Source organism: Dama dama, chromosome 33 (genome assembly GCF_033118175.1).
Source record: "Dama dama isolate Ldn47 chromosome 33, ASM3311817v1, whole genome shotgun sequence".
Lineage (NCBI taxonomy): Eukaryota > Metazoa > Chordata > Mammalia > Artiodactyla > Cervidae > Dama > Dama dama.
The window spans coordinates 52816742-52838366 of record NC_083713.1 but is presented as its reverse complement, the minus strand read 5'-3'; positions in this window follow the sequence as shown (position 1 = coordinate 52838366).

The following is a 21625-nucleotide window of genomic DNA, read 5'->3' as shown; positions in this document are numbered from 1 at the left end:
TATTTTAACCATGTAGATACTTGTCTCTGTTGCTTCCAGTAGCAGCTGAGAATTTTAGTATTGCGGATTATTAAAAGATATCCTCCAGAAAAAATTTTATATGACTTTTCTATTTTGGACTTCATGGATTACTGTTGACTCTGTGTGTGTGTGACAGAGAGACAGAAAGTGAGAGATAGAGAATGAGAGAATCAGTAATTTCACATGACTGCTTTTGAGAATTACTAAAACCACAGAAGAGGATGTTTCTCTATAGATTCTTTTCATTGCGTTTGCACATATCTAAGTTTGTTACACTTGGGGATCTTTCACTGTTCTGTTTTTACCCAGAACTATAAACAGTCTTTACCCTGGCCATACCCTTCCCATACAAAGGAAAAAAATAAATAAATAAAAGAAGCATACTGTATTCACATGAATATAGTTACAGTATAGGAGATTGTGTCTTGCTTTGCTGTAAACCAATGGTTGAAATCTAACTGGAAACATTTCAATGCAAAATAAGGCTGCAGATTTTAGGAAACAAATCCACAGTACCTGATGCTTGGTGTGTAACATAATGACTGTGCTGGTGAGGATGTTAGAAGACATGTGTGTGTCAGCAGGCAGTTGGACAGTTCTTTCCAATTCTTTCACAGATTGGCTTCACTACAGTTTGAATAATTTACTTTCAAGATAGGACACCACTACAGACTAATGTATTTTTTTATTTTTGGTTTCTTTGGCAGTCAGCAATGCATCTCTTCTCAACAGCTTTGGAGTCTTTCTTATTGTTGTCGTTTATGTAAGTTGCAATGCAAGAATTAGGAGAGAACTAAGAAATACATTTTGCAGTATTTCACGAGGTCTTCTGGAAGCCTTAGAAAGCTGAGAAAATACTCTTGTAAAACTTGTCCCTGGACCCAAAACTTTCTATCCCCGTCTCAGCAAACCAAACCATAGATTCTGAACTAAGCCTGAGGTTTCTCATTTTACTTTCAGCTTCTCAGATTTGCATAGTAAAATATCTGATTCAAACAATGAAAGAATAGGATGCAAGTTTCTTTAAGGAAAATGTGCTCTGGGTTTATTTCTTTGTTTGTTTACTAGATTTATATAACACCTTTGACCCAAGGTCTGGGGCACTTTCTTAAGGTCAGCTCCATCCCCACCTTTTTAAAATTGATCACTTGAGATGTAATCTGTGAGCCACCCCCGTGACTCCCCACAGGCTCACACTGGCATCACGCACTTGCCTCTGGTGTCAGAACTACAGAAAACTACAGCATGTCAGGTCTATACAACATTGGCTCTCTGTGGAGAAAGACATTCTTCATTGTCTTATTGCAACTGATGCCCTCCATGGGAATTTTTTTGTTGTAGAATTGTGGTCATGAGACTAATAAAACAAACAAAAAGAAATCTCCACGTACAAAGAGGGGCAATAGGTTGTTATTTCCCCCTTTTCTATTTCCATCAGAGAATAAATATCTTCACAGAAAATGTACATTGTGTTACATCCCTAAAGCTAGTGCTAAAAAGCATACGCATCTTCAAGGAGACAACGGACCCAGTTGAAACCAAGTGAGAGAAAGCAAATCATGAATTTGGGAAGAGAAGAGTGGTGGGCAAAGCTGGTACAGGTTTACTTCTCAGGGCAAAGCTACTTTTCTGATGAGTAAGCTTTTTCTCCAAAGCCCCTCAGTTTGAAAAAGGGAAGGATGATGGAAATTGCCTTGTTTAATTGTCAGCTCACACCTTTATTTAATGAGTTTCCTAGAAGTTTATGGTTAAGTTACCCTGGTGACTCAGGTAGGGTTTCTGTCAACTCCAGCTGAGGCTGTCAGAATAGGAAAATGGGGGTCCATTTTCTGATTAATGAAAATAATAATTATGTACAGATGAAAGCAAAGAGAGAAAGCAAAGAGCTTCCATGTTACTTTAAACAAAGAAGAGTTAAGGCCTTATCTTAACTATGCATTGGCACTGCAATGCGAAATGGTCATGCAAAATTAATTTTTAATGTGTTCAATTTATATTAAAAATTTCTGCAAGTGTGTGAATTTTTTTTCCAAGGCTGGAGTGCTACTTCATTTACAATATTCCCTGAAGGTGTTTTTTTTTAAAGAGACTCTTAAACTGAAGCCATTTTAAGGGTTTTATGAGACATTATGTGAGCTTTCATATGCAAGTTAGTCGTTAAGTACCAGATATTATATTCTGTAATATGCTTAAGTGATATTAGAGGCTGTATATAGCCTGCAGTAATGGCTATTGCTGCTTTTTTAATTTATCAAGAAAATGTTGCTTAAATAAGGAGCAAATCAATGCTGGGTTGTACAAAGTATAAATGTAAGGAAGTAACAGTATTTTTTATATACTTGCTTCTTCCAGCTTGACTAAAAGGGGAAAAAAAATACAACCTACTTTCAGGGCTTATATTGATAGAAATTGTCAAAAATAAAATAGCATATTTAGAATTAGAGAGCTGCTAAGAATATATAGAATGACATTGAACCCATTGCTCCTCAGTGCCTCGTGATGGATATAAAGACGAATTTTATGCCCTTGATAATTGTTTTTTGTATGCTTTCTGGCATTCAGACAGGGTGAAATCTCTTACTTGGATTTAAACCAGTTAAGACTTTGACTATTCTTCCTACAAAGGGAAATATTTATATTAAGCTGGATTCACTGGTCAAGCTTTGAACAGCATGGATAAAGCCCCCACCTGATGAGTGACACTGACTTAAAAAAAATTAAAGAGAGATTCTTGTACAAGGCTCCTCCAACTCTGCAACCTTGTCACTACCACTGCCCCTACCTATTTCTAAACATTGATAACCTGTGAATGTATAAACAGCTTTTAAATATTGTCTTGAATTAAATTTTTCATCTAACAAGAAATAAGGCATGACCAGTTATTGACAAGCTACATACTGTATCCAGGGGATTATCATTATGGAAGTAGGACTAAGAAATAAAAATAAATTTCTTCTTATTAAAAAAAAATTCTCAAAATAGTGAAAAGCCCTAAGCAAAATGAAGATTCCCTCAATTCGTCATTATGAAATTTATTTTATACTTACATTTTCATATCAAAATAAAATGATTCCTCAGCTGTGATTATTCTCTCGAACATTTTCTCCCATTACAGGCATTATCACCATACCCTTACATATATATTTTGGATTTCTTAAATAGTATCTTAAATACCATCAATGTGCCAAGGAAGATTCACACTTTGAATTCACATTACTCAGAATACAAAAAATTTAGTTTATTTGTAAGACGAATAACAAAATATGATGTCAATAAACAAAATAACTTTCAGAGATTACAACAGGCTTGATTTAGCCCTTCCATATCTCAAATATGGGTAAATGATTGGTTATTAATTAATTTTTATTTTTATTCCACAAATATTAACCAAGCTCTAACTATACTCCTGACATAAATCTCTGAGGTTCTGAGAGCACCTAAATTGCCTTCAAAATCACTAACCAAAAAAAGTGCATTCTATTCACTCTAATTTCAATGGTCAGTGTATTTTTGGTTTCCTAATTCTTAAAGAATGATAATACAAATCTTTTATACATGAGATAACTATCTGATAATCAGAATGCTTGTTTTTATTATAGCACCCTATGGCCAGCCAATACTTTCCTGTGTTTTCTGCTGCTTTTTCAATCTTGGGAGGAACCTTAGTTACTAACTATCCTTATTGTCATTTTTAAAAAATGTCAACATGGGCAGGCAGAGTTTTCTATTTACAACCCCTTGAAGCTGTAGAATCTCTGTGTATTCACGAGTTTCCTGGTCCCCCTGGGTCCCAGTAAACCCAAAGCTGCATGTTTAAAAGGAAAACAGTATTCCAGCTTAGCCCTCCTCCTTCATTGGCCCAGCTGCACATATCTCTCCTTCGTGCTCTACTTTACATTATGATTAAATACATTTAAAATCAAAATCATCTTTTCCACTCACTTTTCCTCTCCCAGCTGCTGATTCCTGCCCAATCTTCTTTTGGAGTCAGAATTAATACGAATATTTAAAATCCTTGCCCTAGCCCAGCAGCTGCAGACTCCTACTCCCTGTAACTATTCTGTGCCTGCAGCTCACCAAAATGTTGCTCAGAAAAATAATCTGAAGATGGTTTTTCCTTCCCAAACTGCTAGTGCTTTCATGGCCCTCATTTTAACCTGATTCTTTCATAAGAACCATGAACATGATCTTGTCAGAAGTGTGTCAGATTATAGCTGTGTGTCAGGGGTAAACTTACTTTACATGAATTAACATTCGATAATGACATGTGGGGCTATCTGTGCCATTCATTCTTACAGAACATATTCAAACACACATGTACATGCTGTGTATTTTAGACCAATACAGAAAAATAAAACTGAATAGAGCTTAGCTCTACCAGATCTTAAAATAAATATTCAGAAGAAGTAAGGAGAAATAAGCAAACAAAGTTTTTTTGGCAGAGAGTTTATTTATTTAGCAACAGCAATGCAGTTGCTTACACTTTCTACAAATGTTTTATCTCTTTTTCCATAGCACCTGTCCCTGAGTGAATAGAACCACATCTGTCTCATCTTGGCATAACAAGTACACATCTACATCTGTGAATGATGATTCCATTTTTGAAGGAAACAGTGTATACTTTTGCACTCCTACAGTCTGGTTAAAAAACAAAAATGCACAATGGATATTGTGTCTTGTAGGAAGTCTTCTAAAGTGAATAAAAAGTTTGGAACTGGTACAAATACACTGAATTTGCAGTTCTGGAAAGCAATGAATGTTACCTGTATCTGTACGTCCATAGTGTACATGTGAATGTACATATTATTTGATTAACACAAAACATCAGATAAAGGAATCACTTAGTAAAAGCCATAATTTAAAAAGAAAATGCTTTAATAAACACTGCAATATTTTACAAGCTTATAAGATTGCAATGGCTTGTGTACTGCTTCAGAAATACTTTCTGAAAGACAAAGATCAATTTTGAGGAAGGAAGAATCCGGGGTCTGAACTGATACCAATTACAGTTACTGGTTGTGATAATTTAGAGCAATTTGTGTTTTGCACATTTCAATTTTAGTACAAATAACAGATCTCTTTGCAGAATCCTCTAAAAATTAACAAAAGGGTTAAGGGGAGGTAAAAGATTCTGGTAGCCATAACTTCAGACAGGTGCAAAGCAGAAACTACAGTTCAGAAGATACACAATTTTTCTTTTCCCCAAACTTACACTAATTCTGTGGTCTCTATCTGAAACCACATGTAGCCATTGCACTTTCTGTATTTCTCTCTTTTCCTTACACCCACTCCAATTGTAGGCCCAGTTTGTTTTACTCCATCTTCTACTATGATGTTGTCATTTACCATCATTTCTTTACTGTGTTCTACAAAGTCCTCAGAACTGACCTCTGGACCTCAAGATTATCTTCACTCTAACCTCTATTTCCACTTCACCCCCAAATTGCTTGTTTTCATCATTTAGTTGCTCAGTCGCATCCGACTCTTTGTGACCCCATGGACTGGAGCACGCCAGGCTTGCCTCTTCTTAACTCTCTCCCAGAGCTTGCTCAAACCCATGTCCATTGATTCGGTGATGCCATCGAACCATCCTATCCTCTGTCATCCCTTGTTCTTCCTGTCTTCCGTCTTTCCAAGAATCAGGGTCTTTTCTAATGAGTCAGGTCTTCACATCAGGGGGTCAAAGTATTGGAGATTTAGCTTAAGCATCAGTCCTTCCAATGAATATTCAGGTTTGATTTCCTTTAGGATTGACTGGTTTGATTTTGCTGTACAAGGAACTCTTAAGAGTCTCCTCCAACACTGCAGTTAGAAAGCATCAATCCTCTGGCATTCAGCCTTCTCTATGGTCCAATTTTCACATTCATGTGTGACTACTGGAAAAACCAAAGCTTTGACTGTGCAGATCTTTGTGAGAAAAGTATGTCTCTGATTTTTAATATTTTGTCTAGGTTTGCCATAGCTTTTTACCCAAGGATAATTTCATGGCTGCAGTCACCATTTGCAGTGATTTTGGAGCCCAAGAAAATAAAGTCTGTCACTGTTTCCATTGTTTCCCCATCTATTGGCCATGAAGTGATGGGACTGGATGCCAGTGTTGAATTATTGAGTTTTAAGACAGCTTTTTCACTCTCCTCCTTTCACCTTCATCAAGAGGCTCTTCAGTTCCTCTTTGCTTTCTGCCATAAGGGTGGTATCATCTACACATCTGAGGTTATTGATATTTCTCCTGGCAAACTTGATTCCAGCTTGTGATTCATCAAGTCTGGCATTTCACATGATGTATTTTGCATATATAGCCTTGATGTACTCTTTTCCCAATTTTGAACGAGTTTGTTGTTCCATGTTCGGTTCTAACTGTTGCTTCTTGATCTGTATACAGGTTTTGCAGGAGGCAGGTAAGGTGGTCTGGTATTCTCATCTCTTTAAGAATTTTCCACAGTTTGTTGGGATCCACACAGTCAAAGGCTTTGATGTAGTCATTAAAGAAGAAATAGATGTTTTTCTGGAATTCACTGCCTTTTTCTGTGATCTAGCAAATATTGGCAGTTGATCTCTGGGGCCTGTGTCTTTTCTAAATCCAGCTTAAATACCTGGGAGTTCTTGGCTCACATATGCATACTGAGCACAGCACTTTAACAGCATCATCTTTTAGGATTTGAAATAGCTCAGCTGGAATCCGATCACCACTACTAGCTTTGTTTGCAGTGATGCTTCCCAAGATCCACTTGACTTCACACTCCAAGATGTCTGGCTCTAGGTAAGTGATCACATCATTATAATTATCTGGTCATTGAGATCTTTTTTGTATAGTTCTTCTGTGTATTCTTGCCACTTTTTCTTAATATCTTCTGCTTCTGTTAGGTCCATACCATTTCTGTACTTTTTGTGCCCAACTTTGCATGAAATGTTCCCTTGGTATCTCTAATTTTCTTGAAGATATCTCTAATCTTGACCATTTTGTTGTTTTCATCTATTTTTTTGTATTGATCACTGAGGAAGGCTTTCTTATCTCTCCTTGCTATTCTTTGGAACTCTGCATTCAGATGGGTATATCTTTCCTTTTCTCCTTTATTTTTCCACTTCTCTTCTTTTCACAGCTATTTGTAAGGCCTCCTCAGACAGCCATTTTGCCTTTTTGCATTTATTCTTCTTGGGGATGTTTTGATAATCACTTCCTGTACAGTGTCATGAACCTCTGTCCATAGTTCTTCAGGCACTCTATCAAATCTAATCCCTTGAACCTATTTACCACTTCCACTGTGTAATTGTAAGGGATTTGATTTAGGTCATACCTGAATGGTCTAGTGGTTTTCCCTGCTTTCTTCTATTTAAGTCTGAATTTTGCAATAAGGAGATAATGATCTGAGTCACAGTCAGCTCCTGATCTTATTTATGCTGATTGTATAGAGCTTCTCCATCTTCTGCTGCAAAGAATATAATCAATCTGAATTCAGTACTGACCATCTGGTAATGTCCATGTGTAGAGTCATCTCTTGTCTTGTTGGAAAAGGGTGTTTGCTATGACCAGTGCACTCTCTTGGCAAAACTCTGTTAGTATTTTCCCTGCTTCATTTTGTACTTCAAAGCCAAACTTGCCTGTTACTCCAGGTATCTCTTGACTTTCGTTTTTGCATTCCAGGCCCCTGTGATGAAACGGGCATCTTTTTTTGGTGTTAGTTTTAGAAGGTTTTTAGACTTCAATGGCTCTGCACTGCCCTCAGAAGAAGCTAGAGCCCAACTCTTCCCATGATTTAGACAATCCTCCAGGATAGGCTTGGGTGGCCTCATAATTTTCTTCTTCCTCTTCCCCTTCCCCGCCCCCCCTGCTTTCAGCCATTGGCAAATTATTGGCACTTCCTGAAACTCTTTCCATTGTTCTCTTGTACTCCCTCCCACATTTGAGTTTCTTCTTATGTTACTTCATGCACCTGCAACACTTTTTGCTTCATCCTTTCACCATGCTACTTTAATACTGAATATCCAGTGGGGATGGATGGGTAGAGCTATATAACAGGTGCTACATCCGTGAACGAAGGACCTATGAACTCAAACTTCATGACCTCCGCATTGTTGTGTGTGGATGCCTGTTTATTGTTTGCAGAACACTGACTTAGGCACTATGAAAGTGCTTTTGAAATGCTGTTTGAACTTTTGGTCAATATACTTAGGTAACTTGAACTGATACAAGCAAAGTGCGCTCATACTCAAGACAGTAATGACACAAGCAAGGTGTACAGGAAATAGAAGTTATTTTCCTGTTTGGGGCAAAGAGTGAAGGTAATTCTTTTGGAATATTACTATTCTTGATCTTACATTTCCTCACATTCACTTTTTCCGATGAATGAAATAGCCAGGTTTTGATAATGCTGATACAACAAATGGACACTTTCAAAGATAGTCCTGTAGTTGATTTCATAATCTCCCTTGTAACCATTTCCCAAAGTTTCACAGGTCTTGCCTTCATGAGTCTCAGCTCTGTTTCCTGGAAGTCTATTTATTTTTTCTTGATCACTCCACAGTGAGAAGCAAGACCAGCTGTTCTCCATGGCTATGTCTGTTCATACCGTTGAAGAGTCCTGTATCTCACCTATCCTTCAAATAGCACTAGGTTCTTGAAGGAAACACTGCATCTGCAGACTTAATCGGGTTTTGTTTTGATTTCAAGGACACTGCTTGTCCCAGGGTGGTTTTTGCACTGCTGCCTTACCATCTCCTCATGTCCCACGAGACACGCCTCGACTGTGCGCCTGGCTTTCTATACCTCGCATCATATACCATGAGGGGAACTGTCTGAAGTTCTGGCCATTGGCACGAACCTTTCTCAGTATTTTTTTTTTTTTTTTTATCTAAAGGCGAGAAGAGCAAGCTGCATAATTTACCGGCACTTCCTGGGTGGCCACACCTTCTTTTCTCTCCTGTCTGGCCTAACCCAGCTGCCATCTGTTCTCCTAAGCACCCGGGGCCCTCCTGTGCTTGACAATACACTGCACTGTTACATGAAGAAAAATGAACTGTGATGGGAATCTGAGATTCTCTCTCCTTCTATAGTGTGTCCAGTTTCCTGTGTTTTGTTGATTGCAGCCAGTTTGTATATACATGCTTGTAAGTTACCTTTGCTTAGTTTTATTCCAAAGAAAAAACTTAACGTAAATAATGTGTATTACTTATTGATAGCACCCTGGATATTAGATAAACATATAGGCAGGGAGTTTTTAGAAAGCATATATTATACACTCAAGAGAATAAAAGGTGTTGCTTCAGTCTAGTGGGGAAGTTATATATTTAGGGAATTTTTCAAAATATGTTACTCCATCAGTTTCACTGGTCAATTGACTCTGCTTTAAAAGCACATTTAAAAGAATATAGATAAGAAGACTATCTATCTGTTGGATATATTCTAATTTTCCACCTAATGTTATATATGTCTATCATTTACAAACTCCTTGATTTCTCAACTGATCCCTGCTATTTTATTTGGAGTTCACGTTATTATCTAGAAAAAAAATCTGCAATAAAATACTCAATAATAAGCAATAAGTGTTTATTTTAAAAGTTGCAGTAGACTTTTGGGGTTAATTCTTTAATAATCAATGTAATTTTAATTCTGATAGAGAAAGATGCTCTTGTGCCAGTAAGCACCACATGTATATATACTCTATTAGTAATTTTTAACCACAAATACATTGATTTCTATTGCTTTAATTAAAAATGACTATATATATTCAAATAAAAAATTGATTTATCAAATTTTCTTGGTAAAAAATCTTACATTTAGTAGATCAAACTTTTAATTTTTTCATTAAAATTTTTAATTTAATAGTTTCATTAGATTTTTTTTTTTGCAATTTGGATAATAAGCAAAAAAATTTAGAATGATTGGCATTCAGTTTTGTATTCAGGAATATAATAAATAATCTGAAGTCCACATTTCTTTCCTTTTCAGCAAGGGAAATTTGCATACTTTTGAAATTTTGAATATCTATTTACTTCAGTTGCCTCTAAAGTAAGGAAGGGAGAGGGTGGGGAATAAGAAAAATTAAAATCAGAACTACGTTAGGTAAGGCTCAAAGATGTCATATTGTCCTAAAAAGAAAATGACTTTTTATTAGCTTGTGACCATGAAATAGTTTCCATTTTATATTATGTATGCTAGTATTAGAGGTAGAAATAGCATATATCTATGGATTTATCCATAAGATATTCCTAAACCAGCTAACACTACTGACATTTCTATTATCATTAACTATTTAAGGTTTATCAGAAATGCTCTGTATTTATATCATGTTTACATGGGTCTACAGGGTTAACTGTAGAAACTAGTTAGAGTCTATGCTTACTTGGTATATAACTTTGGCAGATTTACTTAATTTCTCCAAATCTCAATTTCCTTCTCTGTAAATGGAACTGATACAAGTTTTACTTTGATAAAATCAGGGGTCAGCAAACTATAGCCCACAGGCCAAATCTGATTTGCAGCCTATTTGGGAGCAGAAGAGGAGGCCAAAATAGTGTTTATATTTGTGGTGAGTTGTAAAAACAAAACAACAAAAGCAATGAAAACTATAAGAGACCCTGCTGCTGCAGCTAGTTCACTTTAAATTGTGTCCAACTCTTTGTGATCCTATGGACTGTAGCCCACAAAGCTTCTCTGTCCATGAGATTTTCTGGGTAAGAATACTGGAGCGGGTTGCCATGTCCCCTTCCAGGGGATCTTCCCAACCCAGCGATCAAACGACTCCTGTCTGAATTACCTGAATTGGCAGATGGATTCTTTACCAATAGCGCCACCTGGGAAGCGACCCAAAATATTCACTATCTGGCCCTTTATAAATAAGTTTTCTAACCTTTAAATTATATCAAATAGTTATTTTAAGATTAAATGAGATTATTCGTGTAAAGAACTTGGTAGGAGACCAGGCATATGGAAGAGGCTTAATAAATGTCACTTGTTACAATTTTTGGTAATAATAATTAGAAAATGATGTTAATATTCTTAATGGGTCTACCAGTTGGTTAAGGCACATTTTATCTGTAGTATCTCACTAGGTCCTATTGTAATAGCATATGTGATAGATAAAACAGAAAGCCATTCTTATTCAGAAGGATGTAAAAGATTCTGTATTTTAAAGAAACCCTAACAATGTATAATTTCTGATTCATTTTTATTCACTAATGAATTAATTTTATTATACTAATGCAACTCTGATGTGAGAAGCTATGTCTTGGGAGAAGGGAAATCTGGAGGTAGGTTCATAAAAACATGTCAAAGATCACTGGAAAGGAAATCACTTAATGTTCTTTCTTTGTGGGTTATTTTTATTTCTCTTGTAAAAGAAAGAATGTTAGTCACTTGATTTCTTCTTTTTTGAAGAGAGGCTTCAATTTGGAAAGAGTGATGTTTTCCCAAAGGGTGAAGGGTCGGGGGTAGCTGGAAGGGAAGATACGAAAGGGAAATAAGTCTATTGTTATATTTTGTTTTACCTTCAGAGAATGTAGAGCATTAAATCCCTTGCTTTCTGAATGCCTGGGAATCTTATGTAAGCCCACCACCATAAACTAAGGTTCATACAAGTCAATATCTCTCCCTTCCTTAAGCATTAGATTGAAATGCATTAAAAAAAATAAATAAACTCTTTTCAGCTGTCCCGATATTAGACCCACGGTCCCAGCCAGTGGATCTTTGGGAATGCCATCATAACGGGACCCAGCCAGCTGAGGGACAGAGGTTAGAATCTGCTCATAGTAGTCTGGTTTGGACTCAAGCTTCAGTCCAGCTAAATGTATAGGAAAAAAAAAAAAAATAATAAGGTTCCCCTCCAGAGAAAGAAAGAAATAAATAAAGCAAGAAAACCAGTAGGGGTTCAAGTTAAAAGGGAAGGCCTTATAAACAGATGTGTCTTGGTCAGCAGTAGCAAGATTCATGAACGCCATGGCTGGGTAGAAATGAAATAGGCCATGAATTCCTCACCAAATTCCTGTGCAAAGAGGATTCTCGTGTTCCTACTAGGGATTTCTTTGTTCTTCATCATCATGATAGCCAAGTCACAGGATTTTAAAGCCCTTGGTTAAGAGAATTGTCATAAAGTTATGAATGTTCTGGCCCCACACAATAGTAAAAGGCATCCTTTGGGCTCTCTATTAAAGCACTAGTGCATGGACACTTTTGTTACAGTTTCTCACAGTAGAAAAGTGACTGTCTAAGCTTTTTAATAAGATAGGAAAGAAAACATCCCATATATTCATAATTTGGGACCAGTTCTGAAAATGCACTACAGCCAGTCTTGTTTAATTCAAAGAGAGGTAGGGGAGAAGCAAGATGGCTTTGAAAGCTCCTGGTAAGTAGAGATGAAGTGAAGCAGACAAAAGGAGAGTGTCTTGATATGTCATACAGGGTGCCCGCCAGTCAGAGGAACTACAGGAAGAACCAGCACTAAAAGGCCTGCTAGATAAGGTGAGTCCACGTGTGTGAAACTAAACTCTGAAGAGACAAACTCAAACTCTTAAATTGCTGATGAATCTATCCCATTCAGCTGTACTCCAGATCAATGATTCCTAAACTTAAGAACAGATGCACATTTCTGAAGATTCAGGACTTTTCTGCAATGCTCCTCACCAAATCTGACTTGAACTCATAGGATGCTTGTTAAAAACTCTTTTAGTTCAAAACTATCCCTCTTAGAGATATTTTAAGATAGCATTGCTAAGCAACTTGGTAACAATTTTTACTTACTTTGCAAATGATTATATAAGTAGGCAAGCTAAAAGTCATTAAAAAGCAAGATATTATTGATGTCATTTGCATTATGAATCCTTATTTTTACTATCATCTATCCTGGATCTACCCCATGGCCTGGCAATTATTACCCAAGGGTCTCATCCTTTAGGACACACAAGACTACTTCTCCTGTCACAAACATATCAATGGCGACAGAGTAGGGACAGTAAGGAGAAATAAAATGGTTGATGTGCCCACCTAAGACTAGAAGCACTATCCCTTTGAAGTGGGAACATTTAAGATTTATTTCAGACCTACTTGTAACCTCTGAAGATATCTGTGTATCCAGAGGATCTTCTCAATCCAAGGGTAGAACCCGTGTCTCTTATGTCTCCTTCATTGGCATGCAAGTTCTTTACCACTAGCACCACCTGGGGAAGCCCCATCTGTGTATGTTGCCTCTATATAAAGAGAATTCCAGGACTCATCTCTGGACTCATGTCAAACATTGTAGCAAAAACTATTTTCTACTGAGTCCTCCTTGAGATTCTGAAATACACCTCCAGAAATATCACAGAGGCTTTGTCTATAGGAAAAATCTTCCTCCCAATAAATATCAATAGATTGTTTCAATAAGTAGACAAATGCTAGGATATAACCAAGTTGTAAAAAGGGTTATAAGTATTGGGTTGTTTTGCCTTTAACAATCCATGATTACTGTCAACTCAAAGGAAAAAAAAGGTAAGGGACTGGATACTCCTTCAACACACAGCATCTGTGAAATGACTGTATTGGTCAAAAACTCTCCAAAAAAGTGTTGAGGCGTAAAGGGCCTGGCAGGAGGTATTGTGTCAAAGGAGTCAAGGGGGACCCCTTGAAAAGCTTTACAGAGTTCCCTCTATGTTGTGCGTGTCTTCAGTGGATACCAGGCCAAGACTAGAATAGCCTCTTAAGGGGAAGTCCTTTAATTTTTTTCTTATATTTTTCTTCTTCTTTTCTTTCTGTGCTTCCAGCTTCTTTTCCTCTTCTTCCTCCGTATAATACTTCTCCTTTCCATTAAATTTCCTGGGATTTAAAAGACATGGCTAAATGTGGCTTAGATATTTGAAACTTGGAAAAGATTGCTTTTGTTGACTTTTATTTTCTCATATATTTGGGTGATCCATAGGCTTAGAAATGAATGTCAGTGTGGGTGGCAAGAATGAAGAGAGGACAAACATGTATTACCTGTAGGCTAAGTGCCAGGAAAAGAGCTAGCCATTTTATTATTACACTGAATAATCACACTGACTTCATGAGGTAAATATGATTTATATTTCCTTATCAAGTGAGAGAAAAGTTTCAAAATTGCAAAGATGCCCAAGATCATGCAGTTTGTAAGTAACCGAGGTAGATATAAAACCACTGCTATCAAACAAAGTGAGATGCTAGACAGTAATTGGGAGCAGAGGGCAACTTACTTACATATAGTGGCCAAGGAAGGCTTCTTTATAGAAATAACATTTGAGCTACAATCTGAAGGATAAAAAGGAGCTGGCTTTGCCTAGAATGGAAAGCTGAGTGTCCCAGGCAGAGAGAACAGAAGGCCAGGGTGGAAGGAACACCATAAACAAGGGAGAGAGGTGAACACAAAGAGATGGGAGAAATCTCTAGGCATCTGTTGATGTTGAAATGCATATTCATATTAATACATTTAATATTTATTCAAATGTGGTGGAGAGCCTTTTAAGGGTAAGAGACAGAGGAGTGAAGTGATATCATCACCCTGTTTATTTAACTTCCATGTAGAGTATATCTTGTGGAATGCTGGGCTGGATGACTCACAAGCTGGAATCAAGATTGCTGGGAGAAATATCAACAACCTCAGCTATGCAGATGATACCACTCTAATGGCAGAAAGTGAAGAGGAAATAAAGAGCCTCTTGATGAGGGTGAAAGAGGAGAGTGAAAAAGCTGGCTTAAAACTCAACATTCAGAAACGAAGAGCATGGCATCCTTCATGATGCCATGCCAAATAGATGAGCAAGAAATGTGACAGATTTTATTTTCTTGGGCTCCAAAATCACTGCAGATGGTGACTGCAGCCATAGAATTAAAAGACATTTGCTCCTTGGAAGAAAAGCTATGACAAACCTAGACAATATATTAAAAAGCAGAGATATCACCTTGCCAACAAAGGTCCGAATAGTCAAAGCTATAATAGTCATGTATGGATGTGAGAGTTGGACAATAAAGAAGACTGATGGCTGTGAATTGATGCTTTCAAACCGTGGTGTTGGAGAAGATTATTGAGAGTAGCTTGGACGGCAAGGAGACCACACCAGTTAACCCTAGCGGAAATCAACCCTGAATATTTATTGGAAGGACTGATGCTGAAGCTGAAGCTCCAATATTTTAGCCACCAGATGCAAAGAGCCAACTCATTGGAAAAGACACTGATACTGGGAAAGATTGAGGGCAAGAGGAGAAAGGGGCAACAGAGGATGAGATAGTTGGATGGCATCACTGACTCAATGGACATGAGTTTGAGTAGACTCCAGGGGACGGTGAAGGACAGGGAGGCTTGATTTGTTGCAGCCCATGGCATCACAGAGTCAGACATGATTTAGGACTGAACAGCAACAACAAAAACAAAATATATCTGGTTCTTGAATGTATCTTTTCATCTAGTACTCTAGGAAGTGAAAATATATCTTCTAGCTCCATATTATGATATCTGAGATGATACAGCAGATTATGAATTTTACTTTCTTTCCTTATTCCAAATCCATTAATTAATTAAAATGCCATTGCTTTTCTCTTATCTGAATGACAGTGGATAAACAATAGTTTGTGACATTTGAGATTACAAGATTTATTTCAGAATGCCATTGTCCCTGTATTATCTGTGTTAGAGTGGACAAACAAGAGTGACCACCTTTCTGTTCATCAGGGACTGTGCAGAATCCACGAGAAAGAGCCCCTGGAGTTGTTTAGTGATATGATCCTGCCAATAACATTTAATATTGGTTTAAACATTATGAACCCTGCTTCATAAGAGAATGGTTCTGGAACCACACTGTTTTATTTTGAATCCTCACTTTGCTACTTACTATCTGGGAATACTTGGGAAATTTGTCTAACTTCTCTGTCTCAGATTTCTCATCCTTCATGTGGGGATAATAATAGTGTCTCCCTCACGTGATTACTGTGAGGAAGAAATGAATTAAAATCTATATAGCATTCAGAACAGTGCCTGGAACATAGAAATGAATATTAATAAGGGCTAAGTGTATCTAAAACTGTCAGGTTAGAGCAGGAATTAAATCTGCTCTTAGAGATAGTCTACCAAAATTTGTTTCATCCATTTTTTTGCAAGTGTGCAAGAAGGTAAACACTCCTTTTTCAATATGTGTATATTAGTGAAGTGTTTGTAGGTGTTGACTTAAAAAATTGCATTGTGTGAAAGTTGGAAGTTAAGTTTTATTGGGGGCAAGTGAGGACTATAGGCCAGGAGAGTGCATTTCAGATAGTTCTGAGAAACTGTTCCAAAGAGGCAGTGAAGAAGGTCAGTATATATGCAATTTTGGTGAAGGGAGAGTACATGTAATCAAGGACATAAATTTTGTGGAAAGTTTCTACTAGCCAAGAGAAGCAGTTGGCATTATGAAGGTTTTTACTGCTTTTCTAGATATGAGAAGATACAAGAACTGAGCTCATAAAATTGACTCTTAAAGACATTTGACTATCCAAAGACCTGTTCTGGCATTTTTCCCCAGAGCACAGAGTGCCTCATTTCAGCAGCTGCAGTAGCATATGATTTAGTCCTTGTAGAGGTAGATGCAACTGCCAATGGCAAGTTAACATGGTTAATGAAGTTGTAGATATCGGGAGAGCTAATTGAAAGAAAGAAAAAACAGGACACTTGAGAACATCAATATTTTAAGAAAAGAAAGAGGGGGCACAAAAAATAGACCATCAGAGAGAATGTTCTAAAAAGGTAGAATAGGTGAAAGAGGACTAGAGTAACAAGCGATAGCAGGCCGACAGTGGTAAAGAGATCAGCAGAAGGAAGAGTAAAAACAGATCCCCATTGATTGTACCATTAGGAGAGTATTGATATTTATTCAACTGGTCTTGGGGTAGACTTGGGAAAAGAAGTTGGTTTATAGCCAGGGGTTAAAACCTAAATATGAAGTAAAGAATTATAAATGACTCTTCTAATAGGAAAAAGGAAGAAATTATAGCTTTGAAAGGAGGCTGGAATTGTGGGTGTAAAAGTGTATGTGTGTAGGTACATCCAAAATATATGGAAGAATAAAACCTTGTTTTTCATGTGGGAATATAATGTAATGCAAAAGAGAACATATACTTCTGAAATTAAAGACATATTGAATTGAATGAGTTTTTTAAAGGAAGATGTGGTAGACTCATTGTAGGAGAGGTGATTAAAAGCATCCTGACTGAGTCTGAATTTTATCTCTAGCATTTCCTAGCTGGAGCCATGGGCATGTTGCTAAAATCTCTCTGCCTCAGTTTCCACATCTGTAAAATTGAGATAATAATAGGACATACCGCAGGTGGCTATGGTAATGTATTGCGCCCACGTGTATACCAAGCATATAGTAAAGCATATACCAAGCATATAAGTATATACCAAGCATATAAATTCTATGCAATAGAATCAATAGCTATTTTCGTAAAGGAAGGGAGAGAACATTTTCTTTGAGATTGAGGAGGAAGTCAGGCAGAGGAGTAACTAAATTGTGAAAGATAAGGGAAAGGATTTGAGAAATGTCTTAATGGAAACCCTCTGCTGCTGCTGCTAAGTCATGTCAGTCGTGTCCGACTCTTCGTGACCCTGTGGACTGTAGCCTACCAGACTCCTCCATCCATGGGATTTCCCAGGCAAGAGTACTGGAGTGGGTTGCCATTGCCTTCTCCTGGAAACCCTCTATTTCCTCAATAAATGGGAAGAAAACTTCGGACAAGAAGAAGTTAGGAACAGGGTCTGAAATGTAGATAAAGAGGTAAAATTTGAGCACAAGTTCTGGAAAATGGCAAAGAAAGATGAAATAAAAAAGATGATCAAGAAGGACTTAGGGCATAGGTGATACAAATACACTTGTCAAAGAATCAATATGCCTGCATATGAGATTTTCTCCAGCAGGTTTTTCCAGCTGGTAGATGCTGTAGTTACCACCCTACATGGACTGTGCAGGTCAGAAGTGAGCAGAGATGGAGAAAGGGATCTGCTATCACAGTCGTTCAGTAAGTCATTCCATTAGGAATGCTAATATCTTTTAAAAGCTTTCATTATTGTGTCATTTTAAAACATTTTATTATTTTTAGCATTTCTTTACTTTTTTTCCTTATAGAAAAATATTTATAATATAAAATTTAACCATTTTTAAGTGTGCAACTTGGGGCTTCCTAGGTGGCACTGGTAAAATAATCCATCTGCCAATGCAGGTAGGTCTAAGAGACGCGGGTTCTATCCCTGGGCTGGGAAGATCCCCTGGAGGAGGAAACGGCAACCCACTCCAGGAGTCTTGCCTGGAGAATTCTATGGACAGAGAAGACTGGTGGGGTTGAGTCCATGGGGTTGCAAAGAGTCGAAGATGACTGAAGTAACTTAGCACTCACATATGCATGCACACAAGTATACAACTTAATGACATTTAGTACCTTTACACTGTCGTGCAACAATTACTAAAGGACACTTCCAGAAGTTGTTTTATCATCCAAACTGAAACTCTGTTATTAGATAATAACTCTCCATTACTCTCTTCTTCTAGTCCCTGGCAATAGCTATTCTGTTCTCTATCTTAATCAGTTTGACTATTCTAGGTACCTCATATAAGTGGAGTTATACAATCTTTTTCATTTTCGTGTCTGACTTATCTAACAGCCTAATATTTTCAAGGTTCACCCATGTTGTACCATGTATCAAGATTTCATTCCTTTTTGAGGCTGAATAGTATTCCATTGTGTGTATGTAACATATTTTGTTCAAGTATCATATCTGTCCATGAACATACATGTTGTTTCAACCATTTGGTTATTGTGAATAATATTGCTATAAAATATAATTTGTATTAATAATTATTTAAAACTTTGGAATAAAATTAACCAAAAGCATATAAAATCTCTACATCAAAAGCTCCAAAATGTAGATGAGATACGTTGAAAAGGATCTAAAAAATTGAGAGGTATATTGGGCCATTGGTTTGGAAAACTTATTGTTGTTAAGATGTCACTTTTCCTCCAATGATCTGTAGATTCACTGCAATCCAAATTAAAATCATAGTAGGCTATTTTGTCAAAATTAATATGATGATTCTAATTTTGTATGAGAAAACAAATGTATCTAGATTAGCTGAAACAATCTTGAAAATGAACATAATTGCAAACTTCATATTATCTAATTTTAAGAATTATTTTAAAGTTTTAAAGCCAACCTAGTTAAGGTTGGTCAGGGTTTGCATAATAGACTCACAAACCAGTTGAACAGACTGGAGAGTCTAGAAATGAATCTACAGATAAATGTCAATTAATTTTAATAGAGATGTGAAGGCAATTCAATGGTGAGAGGAAATCTTTCCCCCCCTGCCCCTATGATTGGGCAGCCATCACAGCCATCATTTTAGCCTATTTCTATCATACCCAAAAGTTTGCTGTCAATCCTTGCTCATACCCCTACCATCAGCAATCACTAATCTGACTTTATAAAGGAACTTCTTTTTCAACAAATGGTCAATAATAACTGCATAAACACATCAGAATGAAATTAAACATAATGTCTATTTCATAATATATACAAACATTAGAAATGGATCATTATAAAAAGAAATGGATCATAGATCTGAAAGCAAAAATCTAAAGTAATAATCTTTAAAAAATATTTAAGAATATCAGGGCTGGTACACTGGGAAGACCCAGAGGGATGGGATGGAGAGGGAGGTGGGAGGGGGGATCGGGATAGGGAACACATGTAAATCCATGGCTGATTCATGTCAATGTATGGCACAAACCACTACAATATTGTAAAGTAATTAGCCTCCAATGAATAAAAATAAATGAAAAAAAATTAAAAAAAAAATCTTTATGACCTTGAGTTATGTGAATATTTCTTGGCAAGGAAACAAAAAGTAACACAGAAAATTAAATTTTTAAATGAATTTTAAAATTTAAAATGAATGAGTTTTTCAAAGTGTCCATCAAAATAAACCATTATGAAAATAAAAAACAAGTCACAGGCTAGAGAAAATACTCATGGCACATACATCCAACAGAGTATTTACGTCCAGAATACTAAAATGTGTTTTTTTATAAATCATTAATAAATACTTTGACCACCTGATGTGAAGAACTGACTCATTGGAAAAGACCCTGATGCTGAGAAAGATTGAGGGCAGGAGGAGGAGAGGGTGACAGAGGATGCGGTGGTTGGATGGCATCACCGACTCAATGGACATGAATCTAGACAAACTCCAAAAGATAATGAAGGACAGGGAAGCCTGCAAGCTGCAGTTCATGGGGTCTCAAAGAATCGTATGTGACTTAGTGAATGAACAACAACAATAAAACATTTGATTACTCTAGTCAATATAAACAACCAAGATAATTGAACAGTCACATATCAAAAGATATGGCAAGCCAAAAGTCCACTGAACCATTCTCCACTTGAGTTAAATAAAACCATTTCATGCTCATTTGAAGAACTAAAGACTGATAATATGAAATGTGATGATATGGAGGAACTAGAACTTTAATGTTACTGGTAAGGGTACAAAGAAGCACACCCCTTTTGAAAACAATTTGGCTGTTTTTTACAAAGTTAAATGCACTCCATCAACCCATTGCCCAGAAATTCTACCCTTAGGTATTTACAAGAGAAATGTAGCATATATTCACAAAGAGCAGTGCACCAAAATGTTTATAGCAAATTATTTATAGTAGCCACAAACTACAAAACCCCAAGTATCCTTATGGGGAAAAAAGTATAAACCCTGATATATTCATATGATGGAATCCTACTCAGCATTATAATAGAATAAAACACTATATGGGCTTGTCTGGTGGCTCAGTCAGTAAAGTATCCTGCAATGCAGGAAACCTGAATTGGATCCCTGGGTTGGGAAGATTCCTTGGAGGAGGGCATGGCAACCTACTCCAGTATTCTTGCCTGGAGAATCCCCATGGACAGAGGAACCTGGTGAGCTACACGACTGAGCGCCTAAGCATAGCACATGCAAGATGCTGTGTGATGGATGACGCTGAAGGATTAATCAACAACAACAAAAAATATCTGGTTGAATGAAAGAATCCAGACACTAAAAGTACAATCCATATTATACAAATTATAAACATTTCAAATACAGAAAGAAGTAGTCTATATTGACTAAAATCAGAACAGTAGCTGCCTATGAGTCTTGAGAATGATCATAGGGCTGCATGAAATAACTTTCTGGTATGGCAGAAAAGTTCTCTGCATTGGGTACGGGACTGTATTTATCAGCTGAAAATCATCAGATTATACATTTAACATGTGGACATTTCATGGTATATAAACTTTGCTTAAAGTTAAAACAAGTCTTACCAAAGTTGGTTAATAAACAAGAAAAACATTAACAGTAAGAGGAGGCACCTGCTTCATTAGCATTGACTTTTTCATGACTTTCTGAATGCTATGCCCTTAAATAGGTCCTTACTGTCCTTTCTTCTCTAACTGACCCTTCCCAAACTCGACCCTTCTCTCCTTGGTTTCCACCTTCCCTACTTGGCGATTTCTGTTCTTTTTGATAGCTCTCTTCAATTCTCCTCTTTCTCAGTCTTAAGATCTATTCTGATACCTCTTATTCTTATCAAGGTGTAAGTGAGAAATAGTATATTAAACTGTTCACT